The sequence below is a fragment of the Delphinapterus leucas genome, chromosome 17, assembly GCF_059928025.1.
Source record: "Delphinapterus leucas isolate spDelLeu-1000000601 "Yukka" chromosome 17, BTC_Dleu_Yukka2, whole genome shotgun sequence".
Classification (NCBI taxonomy): Eukaryota; Metazoa; Chordata; class Mammalia; order Artiodactyla; family Monodontidae; genus Delphinapterus; species Delphinapterus leucas.
The window spans coordinates 53814708-53842276 of record NC_143145.1 but is presented as its reverse complement, the minus strand read 5'-3'; positions in this window follow the sequence as shown (position 1 = coordinate 53842276).

Sequence of the window (27569 nt, the reverse complement as noted above, 5' to 3'; positions counted from 1 at the left end):
CATTGTCCTGCAGGCTTTTCTGTTTTGGGGATGATTTATGCCTCTTCTTGCTTTCAGTTAAATCTCAGCGTGTCTCAGGTTTCTGAAGCCACCTTTATCATTTGAGGCCTTGCTGCTGTTCAGCTACTGCATCCATGCCAGGTGATAAACAGTTGGCTCCAGCTAGAGTCCAGATGCTTCCACAAGAAAGGAAAGCTACCCATCCTCTGCTTTTTGTCTTCTGTCAATATCTTACCTATTGTCAGTTCTCTCTAACAACCAAATCGGCTGCAGGAAACCTAGATGTTCTCCTTTATGGTAACATAAGAAAGAAGAGATGAATGTTTCCTACAATCTCTGGCAGAGCCTATCTCAGCTCACAGTATGAAAGTTAATTTCTCTTCCTTTCACTCTGGGGCAGCGGCAAATGAACCTCTCCATGGTCCTTTCTCCAGGAATGACAGATCCCAAGGTTTTGGACTTGATTACTTATGACTTAACCAGTGAGATCTCTCTTCCTGGCTTGCAGATGACCACCTTCTTGCTGTGTCCTCACATGGCCTTTCCTCTGTTCTTGGAGAGAGAAAGAAAAAGAGGACCACAAACTTTATTGAACAACATATTCACCCTTTTGTTTCACTACCTTCTGCCATTTTTCAGGCAACTTCATAATTCCATCTTCCCAAAACTTTTTATCCTTTTGAGCAAAGAACAGTTCCAGGTGCCTTTTACAGTTTTCCAGGGAATTGAAATCTTTTTCATTAAGAGAATTTTGTAAAGACCTAAGTAAATGGAAATATGAAGGTGCAATGTCTGCTGAATATGGCACATGAATCAGAACTTCCCAGCCAAACTGTAACAGTTTTTGCCTCATCATCAAAGAAACATGCGGTCCTGTGTTATCCTGATGGAAGATTATGCGTTTTCTGTTGACTAATTCAGGACGCTTTTCATCAAGTGCTGTTTTCATCCGGTCTAATTGGGAGCAGTACTTGTTGGAATTAATTGTTTGCTTTTCCAGAAGGAGCTCATAATAGAGGACTCCCTTCCTATTCCTCCATATACACAACATCACCTTCTCTGAATGAAGACCAGCCTTTGGTGTGGTTGGTGGTGGTTCATTTCGCTTGCCCCATGGTCTTGTCCATCCCACATTATTGTACAGTATACACTTTTCATCTCCTGTCACAATTTGTTTTAAAAATGGAAAGTTTTCATTATGTTTAAGGAAAGAATTGCATGCAGAAATATGATCAAGAAAGTTTTTTTCACTTAATTTATGTGGAACCCAAACATCAAAACGGTTAACATAACCAAGCTGGTGCAAATGATTTTCAGCACTTGATTTGGATATTTTGAGTATGTCGGCTATCTCCCACTTTTATTGTCCTCAGTTAATGTCTCGATTTGATCGCTGTCAACTTCAACTGGTCTACCCGACCGTGGAGCATCGTCCAGCGAGAAATCTCTAGCACGAAACTTCACAAACCACTTTTGACATGTTCGATCAGTCACAGCACCTTCTCCATACACTGCAAAAATTTTTTTTGCATTTCAGTTGCGTGTTTACCTTTCTTGAAATAATAAAGCATAATGTGCCAAAAATGTTGCTTTTTTTATTCCATCTTCAATATTAAAATGGCTACACAAAACTTCACCAATTTTGGTAAGTCTTCTTTAAAATGCACGCTGATATAACAACTGTCACATACAATCTAACAAAATTGTTTTGAATGAAGTTAAAAACAAATAAGTGCTACTAGAGCCATCTTACGGAAACAAAACCAAACAAAACAAAACAAAAAACTGAACAAACCTTTTGGCCGAGCCAATATACACATAATAAAACAAGGATAAAAAATACATGCATCGTCATAGACTTGGTAAACTTCCTTCTGCTACATTCCATTTTGCCTTTGCCCTTATGCAGCACTTAAACTGGTTGTTGGAATACAGTTCTCCATTGACCTCTCAAGTTAAGTTTCTGCATATCTTGCAAGCAAAGGCACTGAGAGCATTTGTTCCAGAACTGTCATTTCAAGGATAATTACATAGCAGTTAGTCTTTGAGGGAATAGATAATGTCTCTCTCCAAAGTAAACTTTATTTATTGTCCAGTATAATAAAGGCAATGTCTCCCACTGGGGAAAAGGCAGGTTTACTGCCCATTATAAAGGATAGGGGTTTCCTAAGCTCAGAATTCTCCTCCTGTGATGCCACTCACCATATGTATACCCATCACCTGGCCATTTTACATTACCATGTGGGAACAGGTGCTTAGGGAGCAACATAAAGGCTGACACTCTATTATTATTGTGATGAGTAAATGTCCTATTTGCCTGACCCAAGTCTCACATCTCTTGCCAGCATTCATGAAACTGTGACAAGATAACTTGTTATCTTGCAGTAAAGTCTCAGCTTCTGCATAATTCTTAACATTCATGATTCTATACCTGATAATCCAAACTTTCATTCTCTAAGGACCTGAGCCATCTGTGGTCCTACTTTTTTGAGGGTTGCAGTAGTTAATCTTCCATTAACTTTTATCACTGGATGTGGAAGTATTAAAAGGCATCCAGAAAAATCAGGTTCCCAACATATTCCTCCCTGTCTTCACTAAGAAGTAACACCCTGAAAATATATATAAGTATTCTTATGTATAACTGAATCAATTTGATGTACACCAGAAAATAACACAACATTGTAAATCAACTATACTTCAATAAAAAAATTAAAAGAAGTAACACCCTATTTCTCCTTAGTAAACAAGATCAATCACACTAACCTTTTTATTAACACCTTTACTTGTTTCTTGGTTCAACGACATAAGGAGCCCAAAGTGGTCAAGTGATATTATCAACTTCAAATTTAATGGAATCTATTGAGTCCCCTGAAGTATCATTGTTCCCTTGGTAATTAAGACCTCTAAACTATTCTGTAATGGGAAACAAAGTTTCACAAGTGATCACTAAGGGTAATAATCGGAGAAGTCACTCCTACTTCTACCACTGTTCCAGAACCTGAAAAAAAATCACCATGCATTGGTTGCTCCTCAGAGCATATATAACAACATGTAAGACATTGCCCCAGCTCCATAAGGTGTTTTGACCTAGCCAACACTGTAACTGAACTTTTAATAGATCATTTCGCCATTCTATTAGTCCAGCTATTTCTGGATAATGAAGCATGTGAAAACAATAATGAATTCCATAGGCATAAGCTTAAGTCATTATTTCTTTTGCTTCTCTCTAGTCAGTAGCAATATTGTGTGGAAAAACAAGGTAGTGAATAAAATGTTTAGAAGATGGTGATGGCAAAAGTATTGCACATAGGAAAGAAAAATCCATATCCAAAGTAAATGTCTACTTCAGGGAAAGCTAGGTAATGTCTGGGGCCACTGGGGAACAGTATCATACTGGAGGCTCAGTTCTGCTCTTGCTGTTGGCAGGCCAATCAATCAACAGTGGTGGCAGTAATATCAGTCTTGGTAAAAGAAAGTCTACACTATTGAGCCCTTGCATAGCTTACGTCACTGACGTGTCCATCTTTTACACACAACGATTGATTAAGCACTTGAGTGGCTGCACATCTTGCAAGCAAAGAGAGAAGCTAAAGCATGTCTATAAACTGGCTCTTCTTGTACATCTGATTATAGACAGTCATCTATGCAGTAGGTCCCTGTGATCATGAGATACTGAAATCCACATTCTGTGGCCATTCTGAATGGTCCATCCTCACATACCTCTTCCTCAGACATTTTAGTCAGCAGTTTTTCAATTTTATTCCTTCCAAGTCCCTGATCATTTGGCTAAAATTTCAGCTACTAAGAATGACATAATATAGATCTACACCTCAGTCCATGTCTTCCAGGCAAAGTGAAAACCCAGATGCATGTTTGAATTTCTACCTCTTAGAAGGATTTTTTTTACCACCATCTTTCAGGGCCATCTCTGAGTGGCATAGATTTAAAGGAAAAGTGGCAATGTCATGAAAGAATCACTTGGGTCTGAGACACCTGCTCAAGCAACTTAACTTATATCTTAGCTTCTGCTAAAATTCAATGTCATTTATGATACAATGGAGCTGTATAGGCCTGTTTAATAGCTTGATAGATTAGATAATACTCATTTCATAATTGGCTAGTATTCAGTTGCTCCAAAACCCTGGTGCTCTTCACTACAATTCTCCTGAGTTTTCCAGATGTCCCTATCTGCGACCCTATCAATTATTTCAAGTACCATCAGATCTTTTAGATCATAATGTCCAAGTGGCAGATGCTTGTATGACCTGCACTTGCTGCAGAGCCTTCTTTAACTTTGGGTACAAATAAAAGCTGGAAGCCATACTGGATTGGAGCAGCACATTCCAATGTACTCCAATGTAGTATATGTTGACCTGGTATCCAAAGATCCTGTCGGTTATATCACAATCAAAACAGATATGTGAGCACTTAATTCTAAGAATTTTTTGTTTACTTTTGATATGACAGCAATAGTGTATACTTTCATCAGAGCAATCCTAATAAATCTTTGGCTGCAGGAAGCAGTACTGCTCCACCTCTTTGAGAGTACAAAAAAAGCCTGAAATCCCACTTTTTCAGTCTTGTAAGAAATTCTGCTAAAATTTCAAGTAGAATACACATAGAATAAAATGGTGTAGTTTACTTACTTGAGGTACCCTAATGTTAGGTTGAGTTGTACTGAAGCACCCTACAACTGAAACATTTGTTTTCTGCCCTTATATTAGAAATGACAAGAATAGAAGCCTTAATGCAGAAAACATTCTGAGATAATCATACCTTGATTATAAGTACTTAAGTTTTCATATGCATGCAAGTTTCATTGGAGATTCCAGTGAAAACTTCAATGCTTGAAATCTATTGTTCTAGATCTGATGTGATTCTGGAATAACTAGTTTCAAGACTGCAACATTAATGACCCAATTAAATAACATCATGGCTCTATAACTTCTTCCATTGTGCAAATTCATTGGAATTCTCCTATATAATGTCTTAGCTTGGAAATCCAAAGTTAATGTCTTTCCTCAAGAAAGGTGAAGACTGTCAATACTCCATGGTGTTAGGTTGTTAAATAAGTCATTGAATTTATCCCTTAGCACTTGCTTTTGACCCAAATAAGAGAGTAGTTCATCTCTGTTTATCACTATCTAAAATCTCAAAAGACAAATCATCCTATAATTCCACCAGTGATATGGAATGAGACATTGATGATGTCTGAGTAGTTTGCAGGAAAATGTCAACATTTAAAAGATTTCTGAGAAGTGACACTGAAATATGCCATCCTCCTTTGTACATCAGAGAATTAAGGTCTTTTTTTTAGGATATCTGCAGGCAATGGTTATTTTCATCCCAAACTATTACCTACTGATTACGTAGTTAATGAATACTGATCAGCTTAGTAAGCAGAGAAAGAATTCCTTAAATTAAATCACTCTGACTAGCTGAATTATATTTTGGGTGGAACATCAATCACAATTTGACCTTCTCCAACAGTGCTGTTTATAGACTATAGCCACCTTTCAAATATGCATATAAAATAACTCATTCTTAAATTGTCTCATATCAGTGAAGTATGAGCAACGTGTTTCTGCAGAGAGGGTAAATTTTTAAAGAATTCATGATGGATTATTTAGTTATAGTAGCTATCTTTACAAATGAGAAAGATAACTCACAAATGGCTTGCCCATGAAGATAAATGCTATAATAGCGCATTTCATATAGAATATTAAACCAATATTTATTGCATTCTTCATTCTTTAAAATTCATTTCCATTGAAAATGTTTCCATTTATCCAACAAGACATTAAGACAAACAATAATCATTATACATAAGAGTAAAACATGCTAATTATGCAAATCTAAGATGAGAAGAAAATTCTCTGAATCCACTCCTAATGCTTTGCTTTCCTATGAATGAAACTGTCATGACTTAATAATCAAAGAGGTCAGTCACTTAGAGCTGATGTCCTTGCTCCTGCAAAATGGAAAATAATGAAATTATGTTTTAAAAACCTGTTTTGCTTGTGAATTTCCATAGGTTTACTTCAAATAGATTGAATGTTCTAAAATATAAAGTTTCTTTTTCCGCAATTGCATTGATACAAACATAAGGAGGAAGAAATTCCTGAATAGATTCCTCAAACAACACTGTGTAACATAAGGATTTTGAAATTAGAATGATTTGTAATGTATTTTAAAGTAGTTACTACTAAACAAACCTGAACTCAAAAGAAGGAATTTCCCAAACAGTGCATTCGGTTCATATTTCAATAAGAGTCTTATATTCATCATTATCCACTTTTGGTGTGTGAATCCAATGTCTAGAAGAAAAATACTTCCCCATTTCCTCATTAATGTCTAAGTTTTTAAATATGAAACCATATATCTTGGAACAACATCCTATGACTGTATTTAATTATTATGACCAAAGACCACCATAGCTTAAGAAAATCTCATCAAAAATCCTTACGACTTTAAGAGTTTTTAGTCACTCAATTCTCTTGGAGAGGACCTAAAAAGAGCCTCGTAATATTTAAACACATCCTCTATGCCACCAAATATAACATTCTAGCAAGGTTCTAAATGTGGCAAAAACCAAAATATGTCTTCAAATTTATGTTTAGCAGAAATCATGTTATGGTAGAAAGCCAATTTAAGCATTACCTAAAGGTAACAGCAAGTGAGATATGCTCCTCTTAAACACAAGAAATAGTCAAACTTTGTTGAATAGTAAGATTCCTGGATTAAATTGTCCCAATTTTAATTCTTAAATGTTTTTTAAATCTTTTTAAAATGTATTGCTAAACTTAATTTTCTCACCTCAGTAAGTTTATTTTCATAACATAATAGATAATTAAGGTCCCTGAAACCTCTAAAGAACATGATTACATATATCAGTTCTTGCTGAAAATAATTGTAGATGTAGACAGAGTTAAAGAGTGAATCAACTGTATACTCCAAGACAAATTCTGGATGTCTTTTGAAAATAATTTCACTGATCTGAACTTATTTTTTTCTTCTACTTGCCTACTTCCAAAAATACAATAGTTCTGTCCAAACAAATGCGTTAGACTGAGGAGTTGGTGAAGGGGTCCTAATCCTGATTGAACAATTACTCTATTATAACCACAATACCTATATTATTACATTATTTCACTTAACCTTCACAAGAACCCTTGGTAATAGGAATCATCACTCCAGCTTTACAAAAAATGGAAAGAGAGGTTTGGAAAATTTAGTTAACTTGCCTAGGTCCACAGCCAATAAATGAAAGAAACAGTTTTATCTAAACATCATGTTGATTCATAATCTAGAGAGCTAGATCCTAATTATTGGAAGGTTTTCAGCATGATGAAGATATTATTTGCAACTGAACTGAATTGTTTACATGTTATTTCAATAATTTCATTCATTTTTAACATTATTTATTAAGTGGCCCCTAACTTTGTATCAGGTATTGCGCTAGGTACAATAAATACAACAGTGGGAAAGACATAATCTCTACTCAAATGAAACTCATAATTTAGACTGACAGAAAAAGAAAAGTAGAAAGACAACCACAAACTATAATAACTGCTGGGAAGCAAACAAACAAAAAGGTAAAATACAGAATAACAATGGGAGACCTACATTTTATAGGGTGGTCAGGAATTGTATATGAGGTCAGGGTCCAAACAATGCTGAGACATGAGCAACACAGGATGATGGGAAAAGTGAGGGACGGAGTTGAGAGTCAATAGGGCAAAAAAGCAGATGAGCAACCAACTTGAAATCCAAATCAGTGAGAAGGGAAATCTAGATGGGGCCTTTACACTTGAAATCAGAAAAATCCAGAAAAATCTGTCTTAAGGGAAAATAAAAGGGATTGACATCTAAAACCCCAAGAAGAGCCATGACAGATACAAAGCAGGGTCATTGACATGAGCTGTTGTCAAAGAATAACTTTAGTCTTAAAGAGAAACATGTTCAAGTGTGGCAATCATGCAAAACCTACAGAAGGTGATCAAAGGTGGGGTAGGATGGGATGTATTGTGCAATAGGCATAAGATTCTAAGACTGGTTGTCAATGAAATAGCCTTGAAAGAGGGAGGGCCTGTCAGAACTCTATAATTAAGGCCAAGTTGTTGTGTCTCTGATTGAGAATAAAAATGTTTTTAGGATGGAGCTGAGGCCATTGATGTGACCAGGCTTCACCCTCAGAGTTTGCTTTGATTAGTCTTGAGTGGGGCCCCAGCAGTGGTATTTTTAATTAAGCCTTTAAATTTGAGATAACAGAAGGTTTACATACAATTGTAAGAAATAGGGTCCTGTGTACATTTTACCCAGTTTCCCTCAATGATAATACCTTTCAAAACTAAAGCACAATATCACAACCAGGGTGTTGGCAGTGATACAGTACATTTCCATAACCTCATGATACACAACTTTTCCACCGTGTCACACTTTTATAACCACACCTACTTCTGTTTCACCCCCACCCCGTAATTGATCCCAGGCAACAACTAATCACAATTTTGATATTTTTTTCATTTCAAAATGTTATATAAAAAGAATCATAAATATGTCACTGTTTGGGGTTTGGCTTTGTTCACTCAGCATAGTTCTTCAATTATTCTTCTAAATTGTTGAATGTATCAGTAATTTGTTCCTTTTTTTTGCCAAGTAGTATTCTAATGGTATAGCTGTACCACAGTTTATTTAATCATTCATTCTGGTTGTTTCCTGATTTGAGATATTATGAATAGAGGCTATAAACATTTATGTATAAGTTTCTGCATGAACTTAGGATATATGCATAGGAATCAATTGCTGGATCATATGGTAGATAGATGTTTCATTTTTCAAGAAACTGCCACACTATTTTCCACAGTGACTATACCATTTTACATTTCCACTAGCAGTGTATGAGTGATCAGTATCTCCTCACTCTCTCTAGCATTTAGGGAGTAGAGAGCCAATACCCACTAACACTTACTGGTATGCCACAGGTACATTTCAGATGAAGGTTCATTAACAATAATAAATCTATTTTATTTATTATCACTGAAATCTGTATGTGCAGTCATGTAAATTATACTGTTTTAGAATAATCTAATAACAGCAGAATAATAAATAAGCCAAATGTGGTTTTTAATTTACTATCATCAATCTTTCTTTAATTATCCTGCCATTTTGTAGATATGAAGAGTTAGAAGAAATGTTAAACCTGTAATTTATTCCACCTTCAGAATTCTTATGGGGCCTAAAGCAACAGAAAAACCTCTTAAGCATATGATATATATCAGAGTGTCATGTCTGAAATTTGGCACAAAAATGTTGAGGTCATGAAAAGTAGAGACTAGAAAAAAAAGATTGTGATTTAAAAGCTGCAAAATTTCTATCTATAAGGTAAAATATTTTTATTTTTTCTTTGATAAACACTTTCTTCATCCTGAGAAAACCACCTAATAGGCTTCTAAATTATTCAAAGTAAAAAGCAAGTATCTGCCCATTTTTCCTGGGGAGAAATGAAAACAAACAATGATCTGAAAGAAGATGTTTCACACAGGGACCTAAGTGTTCTGTTTGGTAAAATAAATTGTATTGAGTGGAAGTTCTAAACCCTGAACCTGCAGCTTTTATTGATTTTAGTGGAGAGAGTGAGAATGTTTCTGCAGGGATTTGGGTGAAGAAAAGAAATTCCTTTCTCTCTGGACCTTGGACCAGTGAGTATTCCTAGGATGAGAGTTAGGGTGGGGGATACGGAGTGTGGGGGATTTCTGAATTGGTGAATGAGCTCTGAGGATAGTGACAGACTGGGAATTTGTTTATGAAATGTCTTACCATGTAAGTGAACCTAAGCCTATTAATAAAGTTTCAAAAGTTAGCTTCTTATAGCAGAACTAAGGAAAGGTTCTCTTTCAAGACTGTGAACGTGGTAAAGAGGAGGGGAAGTCACTTCTTCCTGCTTGATAGCAGTCATAAGCCAGGAGACATCACTTATGTGATGGGGCAGAACAGCCTGATGAAAAATCCACAGGGACTCTGCCTTTCTGCATGTAGAATGTAGAGTATGAGGAATCTCTCAGAAATAACTAAGGGACACAATGAGGAGGGCCAACTTCCTGGGGTCCAGGACTCCTGGGGGTCCAGGACTCCGGGGGTCCACCCTGAAGTAGAACCAGTTTATCTGTAAGCTCCTGGATGATTCCAGTGCAATCAGTATCAGGTCCCAATTTTACTGAAGGTGAAAAAGCAGTTGTTATCATGCTCCAGAGTGCTTAAGAATTTTCTGAGTGCTTGCTAAAAAACAAGTCCCATGGTTCCAGTCCAGAGAGCCTGATTTATGTCTCCCATTTTAATAAGCTCTTAGATAATGCTGATGCAGGTGGTTCAAGACAACACTTCAAGAAACATTGCCTAAAAAGTTAAAGCACTTTTATGACGTATTAGTGTGAGACCTTTAAAAAAATCAAGTCATTTCTTACATAAAATATGACGATGCATTTTAGCTCTTTAATTTACATATATGGCTAAGCACTATTAGAGCAGTGAGGACCCAGAACCTTATTTTGGAATAATTATGTTCAATGTGAGCACAAGAAGCAATTATCTTATAAATTCTCCTTTAGTATCAATAAAATATGTTGTTGTTTTGTATTTTTTAAATCAACAATTTTATTTTTTTCATCAAAAAACTTGTGTTGAATGTCTACTGTGTGTAAGAAATAAAGCATTTTACGGAACACAAAGTTAATTTACATTAACAAATTTATTTCAGGTACTTGAAAATCAATGGGTTTTTAGAATGAGTGAACTAAACATATCTAATGGTTATTCTTATGCATGAAAACTGTCAGGTTGCATGGGATTTAGAAATAAATATTTTTAAAAGTAATGATTATGCACAAAATTCCTTCTCTTATCTGCTGCAATTGGATTTTAAGTCCTTCATTTATTCATTTCTGTAAATATTTCCTATGTGTTATTTTATTAGCCTCTTTTTAAAAATTCACTTCCAAATTGTAAATAAAATAGGAGTATTTTGGATAGATTTGAGTCCATTTCTTATTACAGCAGTACAATTATTTCAAGGAAGAATTAGATTTTCATCTTAGAGTTCACAAATGCAATCAATGTTACAAAAACATTTCTGAAATATGTTTCTCTGTCTTGATTTCAACTAAGATATTCATGAGATTTTATAGGATTTGGTTAGTTCTCAGATGTGAAATATAGAGCAACATTTAAACAAAACATTTAATTAAACTTTGCAAATAAGTGGTTCACAAAATTGGTTAATATATCCTCTAATAGTTTATTTCTTTTCACTTTAATTAATTTCATTATAAGTTGCAAAATTCTGTCACTAGCTTGATAGTAACTGCTGATCAGATAGATCATGAGAGTCTTGCTGAACTGAAGGAAAAGGGGACAGATTAAAGCTGCAATTTGGTACCTTGACCAGTCACGGTGGAGCTAAATGAAAACAAAGGGTAAGTCATTCAGCCAAATGGTTGTTGAGAGAAAAGGTATGTTCAGATTCTAATGAAAGAGCATAGCTAGTGAAAACCAGAGTTTAAGACATGAAATAACCTGTTTGCAAATAAGTTGTGTTGATACCAACCTCCAGGGTGCTTTCCTAAGAACCATTAATCTTTCCAAATACCTTCACCTTCAAACTGTTATATTATTAAAAGTGTTATCAGAAATTCTTAGTCTTTCCTTTTGGAGTTCTCTGAATTTTGTGCTTGGTTTGGGTTCAACAGACTCAATGGAATATAAGCAAATTGTGTACACGTTAGTATTTATAAAAAACAATTTTGTTATTTTATCTATCTTATTGTATTAAAAGGCTGACAGAAATACGCTATATTTAATGTCTGAGGGACCGTGGTTTCTAAAAGTTTAAACAAAACCCAACAGTTTTACAAAATTCTAATTATGAGTCAGAGATTAATTGTGTAAGAATGTTGTGTTCTATGTTTCATGGCTTTTCTCCTGAATGTTGTTGCTGGATTTTGGTTGTACTCAGGCAGTAAAAACTGCTATGATGAGTCAAAATATAAAAATAAAATCACATGGTATATATACCCACAAGGTGTGGGTATATAAAACCCACATTATACATGAAAATATAGACTGCCTTAGCAGGGAAAAATTTAGAACTTTTTTCCAGAGTATTCAAGGTCAATTATGATTTAAGCCAGTATGACAAGAATCTTTGTATTTCTATACTATTTTATTAAAAACACTGTACACCCATTCTCAAAGGATAAATTACAGAATAAATAATTAAAGCACAAATTATTGTTTGGTTAATATTTCTTTAGGTTGTAGATTAGTTATACAGGTCCCATCTTTGCTTCTATCTGAACAATGGCATCATCAGCCAATACTTCTCCATTCTTTTAACTTATCTCTTTTTTAAACCTTCCATAACATTTTCTCCCCATTTATTCTACTCATGTCCTAACTCTGTATATCACTGCCTTCACCTAGAGGCAGACATTATGAGGGTGTACTCACCACCTATTCCCCCTTTCTTCTCTAGGTTTGATTTTATGTGGGATGTACATGTGCTAGGTTTAAAATGCCCACCTCCCAGTCGCCTATGTGACTAGAGGTGAATGTATGACTCAGTTCTGGCCAATGAAGTATATGCTGAAGTCAACTGATTGGGTCTTACAAAGCCTGTTGTTTGAATCAAAGTTCTGGAAGCACATTTTTGCCTTTCATTCTGCCCCTTATCTTCTTACCTGGAACTTGGATGCAGTGCCTAGAGGTAGAATGACCATCTTTTGAACATAAAGACCAAAGTGACATGCCAAGAATAGCAGAGCAAAGAGCAAATGGAGCCTGGAAAGCTAATGACTCCTTAAATAGTTACAATGGTTCTGGACTGACTACCTCTGGAATTTTTGCTTCATCAGAAAGATAAAACTTCTAATTGCTTAAATCACTGTAAACAGGTTTCTTTTATGTGGAATTAAATGTAATACTAATCAATACAGACAGAAAATAAGTGACCTCTCTCCTTACATTAACCTGTGTATAAATACTTATACTAAAATTCTTTGTTTTTTATCATACATTGATGATAAATAAATTTTAAAACTAAAGAGGAAATAAATATTCAGGAAAAGATTTTAAGTATACACAAATTGTTCAGGAATTCTCTTTTGTTTTGTTGATTTTATTGATTGTTAGGGTTTTTTTGTCCTTGGTCAAAGAGCTTTTTAATATTACATGCAATATCCTGGTCGTGGTGTGGTTTTTTGGGCTGCACCACGCAGCTTATGGGATCTTAGTTCCCAGATCAAGGATAAAATTCAGGCCCCCTGCTGTGGAAGCATGGACTCCTAATCACTGGACCCCCAGGGAATTCCATATGGTTTTTGTGTTTTAATGGTTGCTAATGGTTGCTAATTCTTTGACAATTTTCCCTTTGACAAAGGGTCTATGCCCCTTTTACTGTGAATCTGAGTAGCCTTTTGACCAAAAGAATTCAGCAAAAAAGACTCTGTGTGATTTCCAAAACTAGGTCAGCAAGGGCAATGCAGCCTTAACCTCTTTTGCCTGGACATTTGCATTTGGAGCCCTGAGCTAAGCTGTAAGAAATCCAGCTGATCTAAGGACACCATTCTGCAAGGCTGCCCCGTGGAGAAGTGTTCCTGTAGAAAGCCCTAGTCTTCAAATTCTTCCAGTCCCTGAGCCAAACACAGGAGTAAGCAAGACTTCAGCCCCCAGCAATTGAGTCTCTCCTGGCATTTGAGTCTTTTCAGCAGAGGCCAGCTGTCTTCATATAGACCTGTCCAAATTCCTGACCGACAGAATTTGTTAGCAAAGTAAAACAGTTGCTTTATGCTGTTAAATCTTGGGGGAATTTGTGTTTCAGAATTAGTAGCCACAACACTGGAGAAAGCCATTCCTCACACATTTAGGAATATGTGAAAAGTTTTCCAAAATGAACACAATGGCACGTGGTAATGACAGAAATAAGTATCCAAGAGGATTGCAGCAATAATTTAAAAAATATTTTACATTTATATTGTATCTTTGAGTCCATGGCATTCAGGACCCATTACAAACTTGACTCCCTAACAACAAAATACATAAGAACCCTGTTGGGTGTCTAGGTGTACTGAAATTCACAAGAAAGATAGTGAGTTCAATAATCAGAAATAAGAATCTAAAATCATCAGATAATGTTGAACTTTCAAAACACACACAAACTTTTAGTTTGGCAAACTATTACTTTCCAGAGTATCTGATACTTATAGCCCTCTTCCTTCCTCTCATTATAAAAACAGCAGCATCATTCTCGTCATGATCATATTTATCTCAACCCTTCAACATAAATACTGAAGGCACAGACAATGAAAGGTCATAGATTTCTGTATCATGGTATACATTTATTTTCCATATATGATGATGCTTGATTTCATATTTTCCCTTTGAGATTGTAAACTTAACAAAAGCAGAGTCAATGTCATAAAACTTAATCTATCAGTAAGATTATTACCCTTAGCTAGACTATAATGTCCCATATTGAAAACATAACATCATTGTTTGAACCATTTTCATTCTTCTTATTAAAAGGTTAAGGCATACTGTCTAAATATCTTTTTCTCTGAAAACTCCCTATGCTTTTTGTTATTATACTAGCAGCAGCAGCATTTCTAAAAGATGCTTTCAAAAAATGACTTTATGTATTTTGGTCTATAATTCTTCTTTTTCTGCATGGTTTGTCCCGTAGATATAGATGGGATGTTGAAACAAAGTGTCATGAAAACCAGGCTCACTTACAATAATCCAACAGTTTCCTTTTAAGTCCCTCCTTTGAAACAAAGTTGAAAATTATGAACTTTTTCTCAAGTCTTGACTTTGTCTTTCTCAAAAGAATCCACTACATCCTTCCAAAGTTTTTGTTTACTGTCATATACAGAGAGCCTGTATTCTCTCAGAGGCCTGAATTGCTCAGATTACTGTCAAAATTCACTAAGTCCATTGCTAAAATTATGAAGCTAACCTCCAAAAACTGTACTGAAAAATTGAAATGGGGTTCTCTGCTTTGTGCTAAGAATAAAAAGGTACATATTTCTACAATCTGAGTATAGATTTAAAGTGACTAGATAGCAGTAAAAAAAAATTATAAGAATATCTGGCAAATTTATTTATGTTAGCTCCAAGTATTACAGAGCTGTTTCTTTTTCTTCAGTTTCCACCAGAGCATTTTATAGGTTTGTGAAGGCACACGAATATTGCCAAACTCAGTGTGTTAGATCACTGAGGTTTCAGATTTCATATCAATGGTATAATTTTAATCATATATGTTTATTTCTTAATATATTTTAATAATTGGTTAGTCACTACAAGTTTTGTTTTTCTTACATACTTTGAATCTTTTCAATATCTTTAAAAGAGTTTGCCTTCTCATCAGGAAGAACTTTTAAAATATTTCTTCAAAGGAACTAATTTTTCACAAACATAACTTATATGGAATTAACTCTGTCTCTTTTCCCATGGTTTGTATCTAAATTGATTTCCAAAATATCAAATGTCTTTGTTCTTTGTAATGTTATTGTTGGCTTCCCATTAAGTTCATCTGTTGGCATGACACTTGAATTTAGAAAACATAACAAAGTATATTGTTATATTTCATGAGTTGATATTTTCAGAAAGCAAAATGCTAAGTAATTAGGGAGTGGACAAACATTTGGACGATTATTCAATTTTCTAACAGTTTTGTTATAACGGTTATGGTAGTTGCTACTCTTGAGATCTGAGTGCTGTGTAATGGAAATGTGTTTATTATGTTTCTGTTGAGGGTCTTCCAGTGCTTTATAAGAAAAGGTGAGCTACTTTAATTGAGACAGTGCATAAAACAACACAATGACATTCTCTTATAACAAATACCCTGACTTCCAGATATAATTAGAGAATTTCCAGATTCTGCCAAAAAATCCAATCAAAACCCAAACACTAACAATTCCTTGTGTAATAAGAAATTTAAATAGTGGCTACTATTACTGATGCCTGGATTTATAAACTTTTTCAGATATTGTTCTTAAGCCCTTAATCCACCCACTCCCACTGACCAGCACCCCACATTTTTATTTTTGTGACCTGTTCCTATATACTGTAAAACTCAGCACATTGAATTCCAGTCCACTGTATATACTGTCTGTTTGTTGCAGTAAGATTTAAAGTTTTCAAGGGTGGGAGCATTTCTTTTTTATTCCTGTACTCATATCGACTAACAGATGACTAAAATAGAGATAGTGCTAATATGTGGAAACAGAATGGAATGGTGTGAATTAGAAAAAAATTACTACACTGAGAGGTGTAATAAAATAGTCTGTATGGAAATATTGTCATGACCATTGGTGTCCCCAAAATACATGTTATGATGGGTTTCTTAATAATTCACCTTCACCAAAAATTACAAAATTTGGTAAATTGAGGGACAATTGAAAACACAATTATTTCTAGCAACATTTTTATTGTTTAGACATTAAATTTTACAAATATGATCAGCAATATGAAAAGGACAATGACAATGTTTATTACTTTCCAGAGTAGCACAACTTGCTTCCACACTGCTCTTCTGGGATTTTTTTAAAAGACATAATTGTGGGTCAACTTGATGTGGAAATAACATACACATGGAGCTAATCAGCTTAAAAATTCTGTTTTTTTAGTAAGATAAATTAGACCTCTGCAATTGTTACAGTAAAGGCCTACAGGGAGATTATGTCACTGCACACTGCACTTTGAAAGGCTAACTTCAAATATAAATGCTGGCCATGACATAAAGTCAATGGGATCTTACCAGAGGGTCAGCAGAATTTAGAAAATATAGGTTTTAGGTGAACTCAGACTTACCTGTCCTTCTCAGACTGCAAAAAAGGATACAAGTGCTCTGCTGACAAATTCAGGATGTGGCTGAAACTTTACCAGTTATTATGTTATTCAACTCATTCCATTAAAATGAGGTCTATGCAATGTCATAACAGTTCATGTTACCTAATATTAATTTTTGACAAGAAAAACATTAATGTATGAGTGTTTAGGTTTTCTCCTTTTTCAGCTAGCTAAAAAGATTTCTGGAATGGTCCATTCTATCTCTTTTGCTCCCCACCCGTTTTCTCCCAAGATCAACTCTTTCTGGCTTTGCATGTAAAACTGGATAGAAACAAGGAGGGACAGAAGGAAACTGGATTTATAGAGTTAAGAGTGGGGGAAATTTCTCAGAGAATGTGGGAAGAGAAGAGGAAGGGGGTTTGTAACATAAGGGAAATACAGAAGAAAGAATTTTTTTAAGTGTTACTATCATATTTTTAATCTTCCCCACCCTGGACCCTTTGCTGTTTTGAAAATCCAGTAAAGAACTCTGAGGTTGAAGAACTGTGAAGCTCACTTTTTAAGGATTACATGGCACAACAATAAAGCTCAGAGGGTTTACATATTCAGGGTTCAGCAAGATTCACCAGGATATAGCAGATCCTGCAAGACTCCTGAAGAGCCATGGTTACATTATGAAAAGAAATTCATGATATGAGGTCAAATAAACAAGTTGGACACCTGTTTCTCCCACTTACTCACTATGTATCTTTGAGCATGTTACTCTCCTCTGGTAATAATACTGACAAGGTGGGATTGTATAGAAAGAGCTCAGCACCTGGTAAGTAATCACATAGTTGTTGTAAATGCATGTTCATTCTAATTGTGAGGTATAAATTGTCCATAAAAATACCCTTATGCTATTTTCTCACTGAACCTTTTGTCAGTTACTGAAAACAGTGTGTTCTTCAGGAATATAATTAATAATACACCATATGGGATTTGCAACTTATAAAGCACTTTTTACAAATGTTTAAATATAATCCTTACCACAGCTCTGTTAGGTATACCTCAGTATTAATGCCCCAACAGACAGATAAACTGAGCCTCAAAGAAGTACAAAGCCAGCCAGCCAGCAAGTGGTAGAGTTGAAGCTTGAATCCCAATCATCTTGACCTAATTTCTATGCTATTTCAGCTATATCTCCATCGTTACAATAAGGCTACATCATGCAAAATGTAGTAAAGACAGAGCACAAGTTCCTTGAAAAGAAGATAATCTACAGCATGGGAATCTACACCCAATATATTCAGATCAACAGAAAAGCCCCACTTCAAGAAATTGTTGAAATAATCACTGGTGTATTCCCTAAATTGAAAGAAAGTGTCATTCCATCTGTACAGAGGAAATTCGCAACTTCATGAGACAGTTTTTGCTTTAAGGAGGTAAATACCAGTGACCTCATTACTGCTTCTTTGCCTAACTCAAGCCCCTCAATCTCTTCTCTGCCTGGCTAAACTGTTTCACCCAGAAAGCTTTCCCTCATTCTTAGCCCCACCCCAGGCTGAGTTAGAGGTCCCATCTCTATCTTCCCACATATTTTGCATACCTGCATCATAGCCCTAACATGTACCAGAATGGAAACTCAGTGAGGGAATTTTGTCTAGCTCACTATTGTGTTCCTACCAACTAGAACAGTGCCAGGCATATAAAAGTTGATCAGTGAATATTCATAGAATAAATGAATTCACTGATTTTGAATTGTTCAGTGTCTAGATCACCAACATAAACATTCTTTGAGAATAGAGATTCTTCCATATGTGCAGACTCAGGCCCTGGTATAGATTCTGGCATATACAAATTTTTCATATGGATGTTAAATAATACATATTTAGCATCAGGCACTTAGTCCTTATGGATATTCACTCCTACATTTCTCATCGTACTCTAGGAGGTAGGTACTCTTATCCTGTCCATTTCACAAGTGAGGAAACTCAGGTACAGAACACATTAAGTAAAGTAACTGCACGAAGTCACACAGCTGGAGGGTGGCAGGACCAGAACTACAATCCAGGCAGTCTAACTCCAGAGTCCACGTCCTTAACCACTTCACTCTATTAAATAAATGCATAAATAAACAAGTAAATAAAATAAAGATACCACAATGATATATTCACTGACAAAAAAAAAACTGTAGTAGTGCTATGAACACAGATGAGGTAGTAATTAATTTGACCTGGGGTTAGTGGAAGCCTTCATATTATAAGTAACATTTGAGTTCGTCATTGAAGAGTGAAGTTCAACAGGCAGTAAATAAAAGTATTTAGTGTTACCTGGCATATCATTTATTGCAAACAACATTATTATCTATTTTGCAATCTAAGCTTTTAACAGTGTTTTTATTTATCAGCAATGCTAACTTCACTCATTATTTTTTAATTCCTTGGTCATATCTACTATGAAGTATATCTCACATTTTTTTCTATTTTCTTTGATAAAGACAATCTTTTGGGAAATGCAGGCTTTTATCTTTGTAAAGTAGATTGTCTTTGCTGATGCTCATGCAATGAACTAGACCTGAGCTGGAAAATATGAAGTAATTTTTCTTCTCTATTTCATAAGATTTGCTTTGGCTTTCAATTCAGAAGAGCTTGACACTGTAAACCGATCACTCCAGGACCACCAATCCATCTTACAAGGTTCACATCTGGTTTTACCAAACTTCCATTTGAGACCATGCCCAGACCTCAGAGGAGTCATAAGAAGGGGATAATAGGAAAGGGGTGGTAGAAATGCGGCCTAATGTGTCCAGAGAGTGTGATAGAAAAATGGGAGTCATAGGGATGTTATGGAGATGAGCTAATGCCACCATGGCAACACCAGGTATCAAGTTCCCCAAAACATTCCTACTGGAGATTAGACTTGCTAGAGCTGGTTCTGCCCCTACACCCCTCAGCATATTCAGGCAAACAAGGCTTAGCTTGCAATTGCACAACTGCTGAGCTTGCAAAGGGACCAAGAAACAAATGTGATAAACATCTGCAAACATTTCATTCAAAAAAAAACCTTGAGGTAAGTTAACTCTAAATGTGTCAAAGTCAGGACTAATTGGAAATAAATTTCATGTGATTGTACCCAGTTTCTGACTTGTGTGAGGAGGAAATAATATACCCAACTTCTTATCTCTGAAAAGCTAGTTCCTTTCCACTCCAGAGATCACTGTGTTGAATATTTCTGACAAAGAAACTTCAAACCAAATCTCCAAGAAACAAAGCTACTACATTTCAGTTTGACGTGCTAAAACAGACATTTTAATCCCACATTGTACTATGCATCATCAGTCTATATTCTCTTAGAATAAGATCATACATTCATGCCCTAAGTACCTGCAGAAATAGTAAACAAAACACACACACAGATCATCTCTAGATTACTTATAATACTTAATACAATGTAATGCTATGTAAGTAGTTGCATGTGGAAAATTCAAAGTTTACTTTTGGAACTTTCTGGAATTTTTTAAAGAATATCTGTGATCCATAGTTGGTTGAAATCATGGATGTAGAACCCACTGATCCAAAGGGCCAGTTGTATATTATATATGGTATAGAAACCTAGAGATAAAAGAGTAAACCAAGAACAAATTGTCAAACTGCTGAGTTCACAGATGACTTTTTAGTATGCTAATGATCCTAATGGGGGAAAAATGCAAATATTTCACTAATATTCACCTAGTAAAAACCTGAAGAGTTCAAAACCATTGTTTTTCAAGTAGACATCAACCCATATACCTTTGTAAATATAATAATAATAATTTGCAATGCTTTATAGTCTTCAAATATCTCTTATCCTCACTAGCCTATAAGAGAGGTGTAAAAATACTGTATTACAGTTGAGAAAGTGACTTACTTAAAACTGTTCATTTATTCTTTTATTCAGCAAATATTAACAAAGCACCTGCTATGTTCCAAGTGCTGGTTGGCATAGGTGATAAACAGGCTAGGTCCTTGCTCTGAGGGGGCTTACCTTCTAGATCATTTCACACAAAATAAGTGCAAAACAATAAAACAGGGTGATGTGAGAAAGCAACTGCCTGAGTGATGAAAAGGAGCTATAGGTGTGAAGATCTTGGGAAGAAAATTCCAGGAAGAAGGAATAACAAATTCACATAATTATTAAATAATAGAGTAGAAAATTAAACTCAGTCTTCTACTTTTTCCATGACATCATACTCTCGCTTTTTACTTGGTAGATGATGAACTGGGACCGTGAGTAATAAAGCACTTAAGGTCACATTTAGACTATCGAAATAAAATACTTATGTGCAAAATTTTTTTTTAAATCACCATTGAAATTGTTTATGTGTTCCAGACAAATGTAAATATCTTTAATTTTAATCAACATAAAATCATTATAATAGAGAACAACATCATTGTCTTCAGTAAGGTTCATATTTGATATTTAAATGTAATTTTTTGTCACTCAAAGCATTTTTATCAGTTTATCTTTATTTGTAGTTCAGTAACCCAAGAATGAATATACAGACCTCAGGTAAAAAGATAGTTTCTTCGCTGTGAACCTAAAACTGCTCTAAAAATAAAAATTATTTTAAACACTAAGTAACACATACAGCATTACCAATAAAAAATATATATTTAATTCCTCAGAAAACTCTTAATGTGAGATTGAAGAGAGTCTAGGATTCTATAGTCTAAAAGCTTAACTCAACTGCTAAAGTTAAACGGTCTGACAAACACATAGAGAAGAAATCCCAAAAATAAACATTATTTTCATTACTTTTCTATAATTTCACAAACATTTAAACTAAAGAAGAGTATATAATTTAAGTAAAAATAATCTGGTACCTCATTCTCCAGTGTGAATTCTTTGGGTTCAGGTCAGATCAGAACTTGTCCTCAAAGAGAATAGAAAATTCGACACATGATTATATACAAAATCAAAACTGTCAAAAACACATAGTAAGAATACCAAAATCTAGCAGGATATCACTTATTAGAAGACAGCACTGTATAACAGACAGAGGTCTAGACTGGGAGTAAGGAGATTTGGCTTCTCTTTTGACTTTGTGAGTAGCCAGACATGAGACCTTGGGAAATTAATTAACCTCTTTAAACCTCAGTTTCCTCATCTGTAAGATGGATCTAAGGATATTTATTCTGTCTACCTACTTGGATGGTTGTCTTGTGAACCAAGTGAAATAATGTAAATCAAAGGATTTTCAAAATATAGTATTACCCGATTTAAATAAAGAAAAAATGATAACTTTCTCCCACCCACACGTACATCCTTCTCCTAAAAACCTTATCTGAAACCTGGACTTTAGTGCTTGACCCATCACCACTTGAGGGAAAAATATACTGACATATTTTTTTCAAGTTCGCCTTTAAAAATCATGAGTTGCACACTAAATTATAAAGTTTATGTGTTTATATTTTGTGATGCATGTTTAAAGTTCTTCACTAAGCAGAATGATTAGAGAATTAAATTCATTTGCAATTCTAGACTGTTGGTTTTTTAAAATCTTCAAAAGATTTTCCACTTTCTGTACTCAACATATTTAGAAAAAGAACTTTGCTTATTTACTATATGCAATCATGATTAAGAGTGAACCTGCTTGTTTTATTATTTTGTTCTCCTCCAAATTCTATGTGCTTATCAGTCACTCTCATGCCTCATTACCTGGAAAGAAGCACCTCAGAATATACAATAAAGCATCTCTCAGAGGTGCCTGACTTCAACAAGCAGCAAGTCACTGTTTTCTCTGTTTCATATGGAAATTAGTGTTATATTTAGAAGGCTGGACAATACTACAATACTGTCAGTTTTCATCAGTCTTTCATGGACAACATTCAAAACCAAATTAGAATTTGTCCTTGCCTGGCTAGTCTTCCTTTTATTTTAGAAACTTGTTTAAGAATATAATGCTGAAGTTTGTGATTTGTTTTTCACAGAATTTTTTTATTTTGAAACACTGGGTTTCATTGGGTGGGCTACGTTTTGCAGAAGTGGCTGCTTAGTAGACTGTCATAGTTTTAATTGCAGAAGACTTTTACTCCTTGGATCCTTAGCATCTTATAATCCTAAGTATCACTTGAGTAGACTATGAAGTCCTTAAATGCAAAAAAGTTTTATTCAACTTTGTATCCCCAACACTTAACCCAATGTTTGTCACGTCAGCAGACACCCCATAATCAGAGATTTTATGAAACCCTAGATATTAATTACTGAGGTGACCTACTTTTAAGCAGTCAAAACTTCTGGAATGTTCTACCTTCTCTGATTTCAACTAACGTGTTTCGAGAACTGGATTCCCCACTTTCAATCAACTCTTGCTAATAGTAAACAGTTACCATGTACATAATTCCAATTTATTTTAAAAAGTTTGTCTGAATGTGGCTAAAATTTCCAGTTAATGTGTATGCTAGAGGTGAACATATAAATTCGCTGTACTATACCATTTGTCTTTGAGAAATGTGACCCTATCTTTAATAAATGTGTATTTCCTGAGAAAAGACGTCTATATAGTTCTCAAGTACAAATCCTCTTTTCTGAGGGGGAGGGAAAACTTCTATACATGTTTATTTGATGATTTATTATTTACGTCAGTTATTGTTTTGTTTTGTTTTTTCTTTTCTTTTCTTTACATACTTATAAGGATTTTATGGTCCCTTGATTTTTAAAATGGATAATACTTTAATTTTAAAAGTGACTGTTTCATTAGTAGAAAATAATGCAGAAGTGGAAAGTGGCCTACTGTTGGTCTGGGTAACATGGAATAAAGGGAGTCTGAGACCATGCCCAGTGTATGAGATTTTCTGCTATTAACTCAGCATCACCACCACACTAAGTATCCCCCAAATCCCCTTCCCCTCAATGGTTCCAAGATGGTGTCGTAATAACAAATCTAATTTCAGTTTTGATGTTTGACTTCTGACAGTTTTCAAGTCACACCACTCTCCTTTCCCCTTCTTTCCCATATCTGGGCAAGTTGATAAGAAAGCACAGGCACACCTTCCTTTGGCACCAGTGGGAAGTGCAAACCACACAATCTCCAGCCTGTGTATGTGCAGGAATCATGCCAACTCTACATCCTAACTACAATAAAATCCAAACAGTCTCTTTTCTCTGCTCTTTCAAGCCATTTTTGGACCTTCCCAGAAAGCCTCATTTTGTGAGTAATAATTTTTTCTTACTTTCTTAATACATGCATGGATATCATCAGTCTTGATATCTAAACCAATTTTGAGTGGAGGATATATCTCATTTTTACAAGGTAAACACAGCAATTTTGCCAGAGAAAGGTCATAATTCCCCAGAGAAAGATGTGGCCATATGTTTGAGCAAACATGGGATCCATAGCAGCTTCTGAGCAACACTTTGCAAACCACTCACTTTAATGCTGCAGATGGGGACTGTTGACAGAAGCTCTCCAGAGACTCTTGAGATTTGCAGTAGATTCCAGGTGAACCCAAAGAAACATCCACTTTAGTGATGACTTCCCTGTCATTTTTTCCTAGCTCTTCCAATGATTGTGTAAACCTCAAATTTGCTGTAAACTCCTCCATTCTTGGAATACAAGGGGGATTTCTGTTTTCTGGACTGAACCCTGACTGATATACTCAGTTAATAACAGGAACGATAGAGTCTTAGATTTAGTTCACAGATTGGCACTCAATAACTATTCATCACATGGTGGCAGACTGCTCCTTTATTCATTAAAGTGTTAGTCAGCAAAATGACATAATGTGAGGGAATTTTAGCAGGAAGTTTGTCACAGTATTTCCAGGGAGTAGTTTTGAACAGGAATCTGAATGAGGAGAGCAGGCAGTATTCCACAGGTGAGATCAAACCAAGAGCCAGAGATGAAGCAGAAAGGGAATGAGCTATCACATGGAATTGAGTGAGGAGAGGATGCATTTTTTTCCAAATACAGTGCATCTTTCACAAATTGGTTGAATAATTTTCTGCTGGTTAGCAACTTTTGTTGGCCTACACTCAAATTTTGCAGGTCTCTCCCATGTATCTTCAAGGAATCACATGGCTCTCAATTTGCCATAACTGTCATGCCCTGCGTGATAACAGCTAGCAGGAATGGACGTATCTAGGAGAAAAGCCAGCTATGGTTGCCCAATGAAGCAAGCAACAGGGGCTCCAAAGCTTAAAGGTGAAATATGTTTTCACTGAAGAGTCTCTAGAACTGATAGTCAGAAAGTAAAACCAAAATGAGAACCAAAAACTCTGTATATTTCTGGCATGCAATTCCCTTGCTCTTGCTCGTATAAATTCTTTTGGAACTGGGTTGCTGCCTAAATTGGCTTTACTATCCATGAGCTTCACGGGGGGAGGCTGTTTCTAAGACTCTTTAAAGCTGCTAAATAACTCTTGACATTGTTTTTTAAGTTTTATGCCACTGTGGCTAAGAGGACGGCAGAAATCAGCAACTCCCCTATTATGGTATCCGTTAAACCATTTGCTGTTGCTGTGAACAGTCGTCCTGCTAAATATACCAGTATCACAAACAAGTGGCTCAAATTTTCATTTCATATCCTCATGTAAATGTCACCAGAATTTGTCTCCTTATTATCTTTTCCTGATCCCTCTTCTGACCCTTAAGTACATCTTCTCCATCTTCCAATCAAAGATTAGTGGCTCATTTTCTCTGAGTTAAGACTATGTTCTACTCACTCTGGTTTTCTTCTCATTCACCTCCAAGATAAAGAGAAACACTAGAAATTGCAAGGTATTTTTATAAATTTCAAATGTACTGAAAGAACAGTTATGGGAAAATTGTATAGAAGGGGAATATTTTGCTTGCTGCAGGCTAAAATCAACTAGTAAGGAAAATATAAAATATTCAGCAATTACCTCTTAACTGTAAATTTCCTGCTGAGGCATTAGGTACACCTCTAGCTTCATCCTTTGTTCTTGAGGATGAGGTTGCCATCAGTATTTCATCCTGATTCCTGATTGAGCACTATGGCCCTCAGTCTGGGATTTCTGAACTAGCAAAGATATAAGTGATATCATTTGTTTCATCTTGGTAAAGGTGAGTAACCAAGAAGGCAGAAAGATAAGTGGGACACTGGTAATCAATATTGGCAATCAAATGTTTTAGAAAAAAATAACATAAAACAAATAAGTAAAAATATAGCTTCATCCAAATACAAAATACTCACTTGTATGTTCTTTGATATAGATATGTAAACATAAAGTCATATTCACTGGTATACATCATTTTACTCATGTTCATTCACATGTGACACATGCTAGACCAAGATAGATTCAGAAATGCAATTACCCACAACTGCATTAACTGAGGTTTACAAATCCCCTGGGTAGAGCACAAACACGTATGTGTATTTAGGCCCATACTACCCCAGCATACATTCACACAAACATACTACAACTGTGCCACTGCTAGTATTCAGAATCTCTCAGGCATGTGCAAAGTCCATTCTATGTCATATGTACCTATCTGCAATCTAATTGCATAATGTGATCAGTTTTTTCCTTAAGTATTTTGTCTCTTTTCACTGATAAACAGTTAAGTTCCCATAGAATGTTATTCTGACAATCTTACTGATGAAAGATTAACAAGAAAAATTAAAATAAAAACTGAAGCACACTTCAAATTGCTGAGTGCAAAGTATTGAATCATCTTAGTAAAAGATGTACCAAGAATTTCCAAGTTACTGTTTAGTCCTCTTCTAATACTCTTCTGAAAGTTGAATATTCTGGAATACTTTTAGAACAGAGTAGTCATTTGAATAGTAGTATTTCCCCTTTTCATTGGATTATGATCTCTTAAAAGTGCTTTGAAAGCTAGAAAATATTTCTACACTAATTAAAGTATATAAACACTTCAGGCTAAGTGTAAGCATGTGAAATTGCTATTTGATTTTAGGAACAGAGTACCTTGGAGAAGAACTAAACACTTGTGGCATTAAGTAGCATATTATTGAAAGAGTTAAGGAGAAAAGGTCAATACATAATAAAATATGCTTTGGAAATTTAGGAAAAGTCCACTAACTCGCAGAAATAAAGATCTGCAGGTATAATAACTAAGACTATTGACATTGTTAGCTCTGACATAACAGAGTGTTTATACAAAGGTCCTTTATAGGGTTCATTCTAGGTTTTGCCTTGTATTAAGAAATGGAATTTCATGTATGTTAATTATACTATTCCCCTGCTATTTTTGGTACAAATGTAAATTCATAAGGCTTGATGTCCTTTCAAAGCAATTGGAATTTCAACCTTCAGTTTATCTATTGATGTCACTATGTCTCTTGAAGAAGGACAAAATTAACCTCAAAATTTATGGCAGAAATATTAATTTCATATGCTATTCAACAGCTACGTGAGACTTCATCTGATTATAAATTATATTCATAAGACTCCCTCTTGCATATTTTCAGATTAAGTCCCCGTTATAAACATGTTAAAGTTCATGGTTGGCAAAGCGCCACATTACAGTCAGTGGACCATAAAACTGCTGTTACACACAAATTGCTTTGCACATTGATAAAAAGCAAGAGCTGTGTCTAAAGCAAATGTTCTACTCAGTCAGCAGCGTTCTACTGACATCAAGAGTGGCCAAGAGACTAAAAAGTCAGATAACCATTGCAAAGTAAGTTAGCTTTCCATTTTGTGATCAACCAAGTTAGAAAATCCAGATTGTAATAATTATCACATTTTTAACTAATAATAATATTACCTTTTCTGGA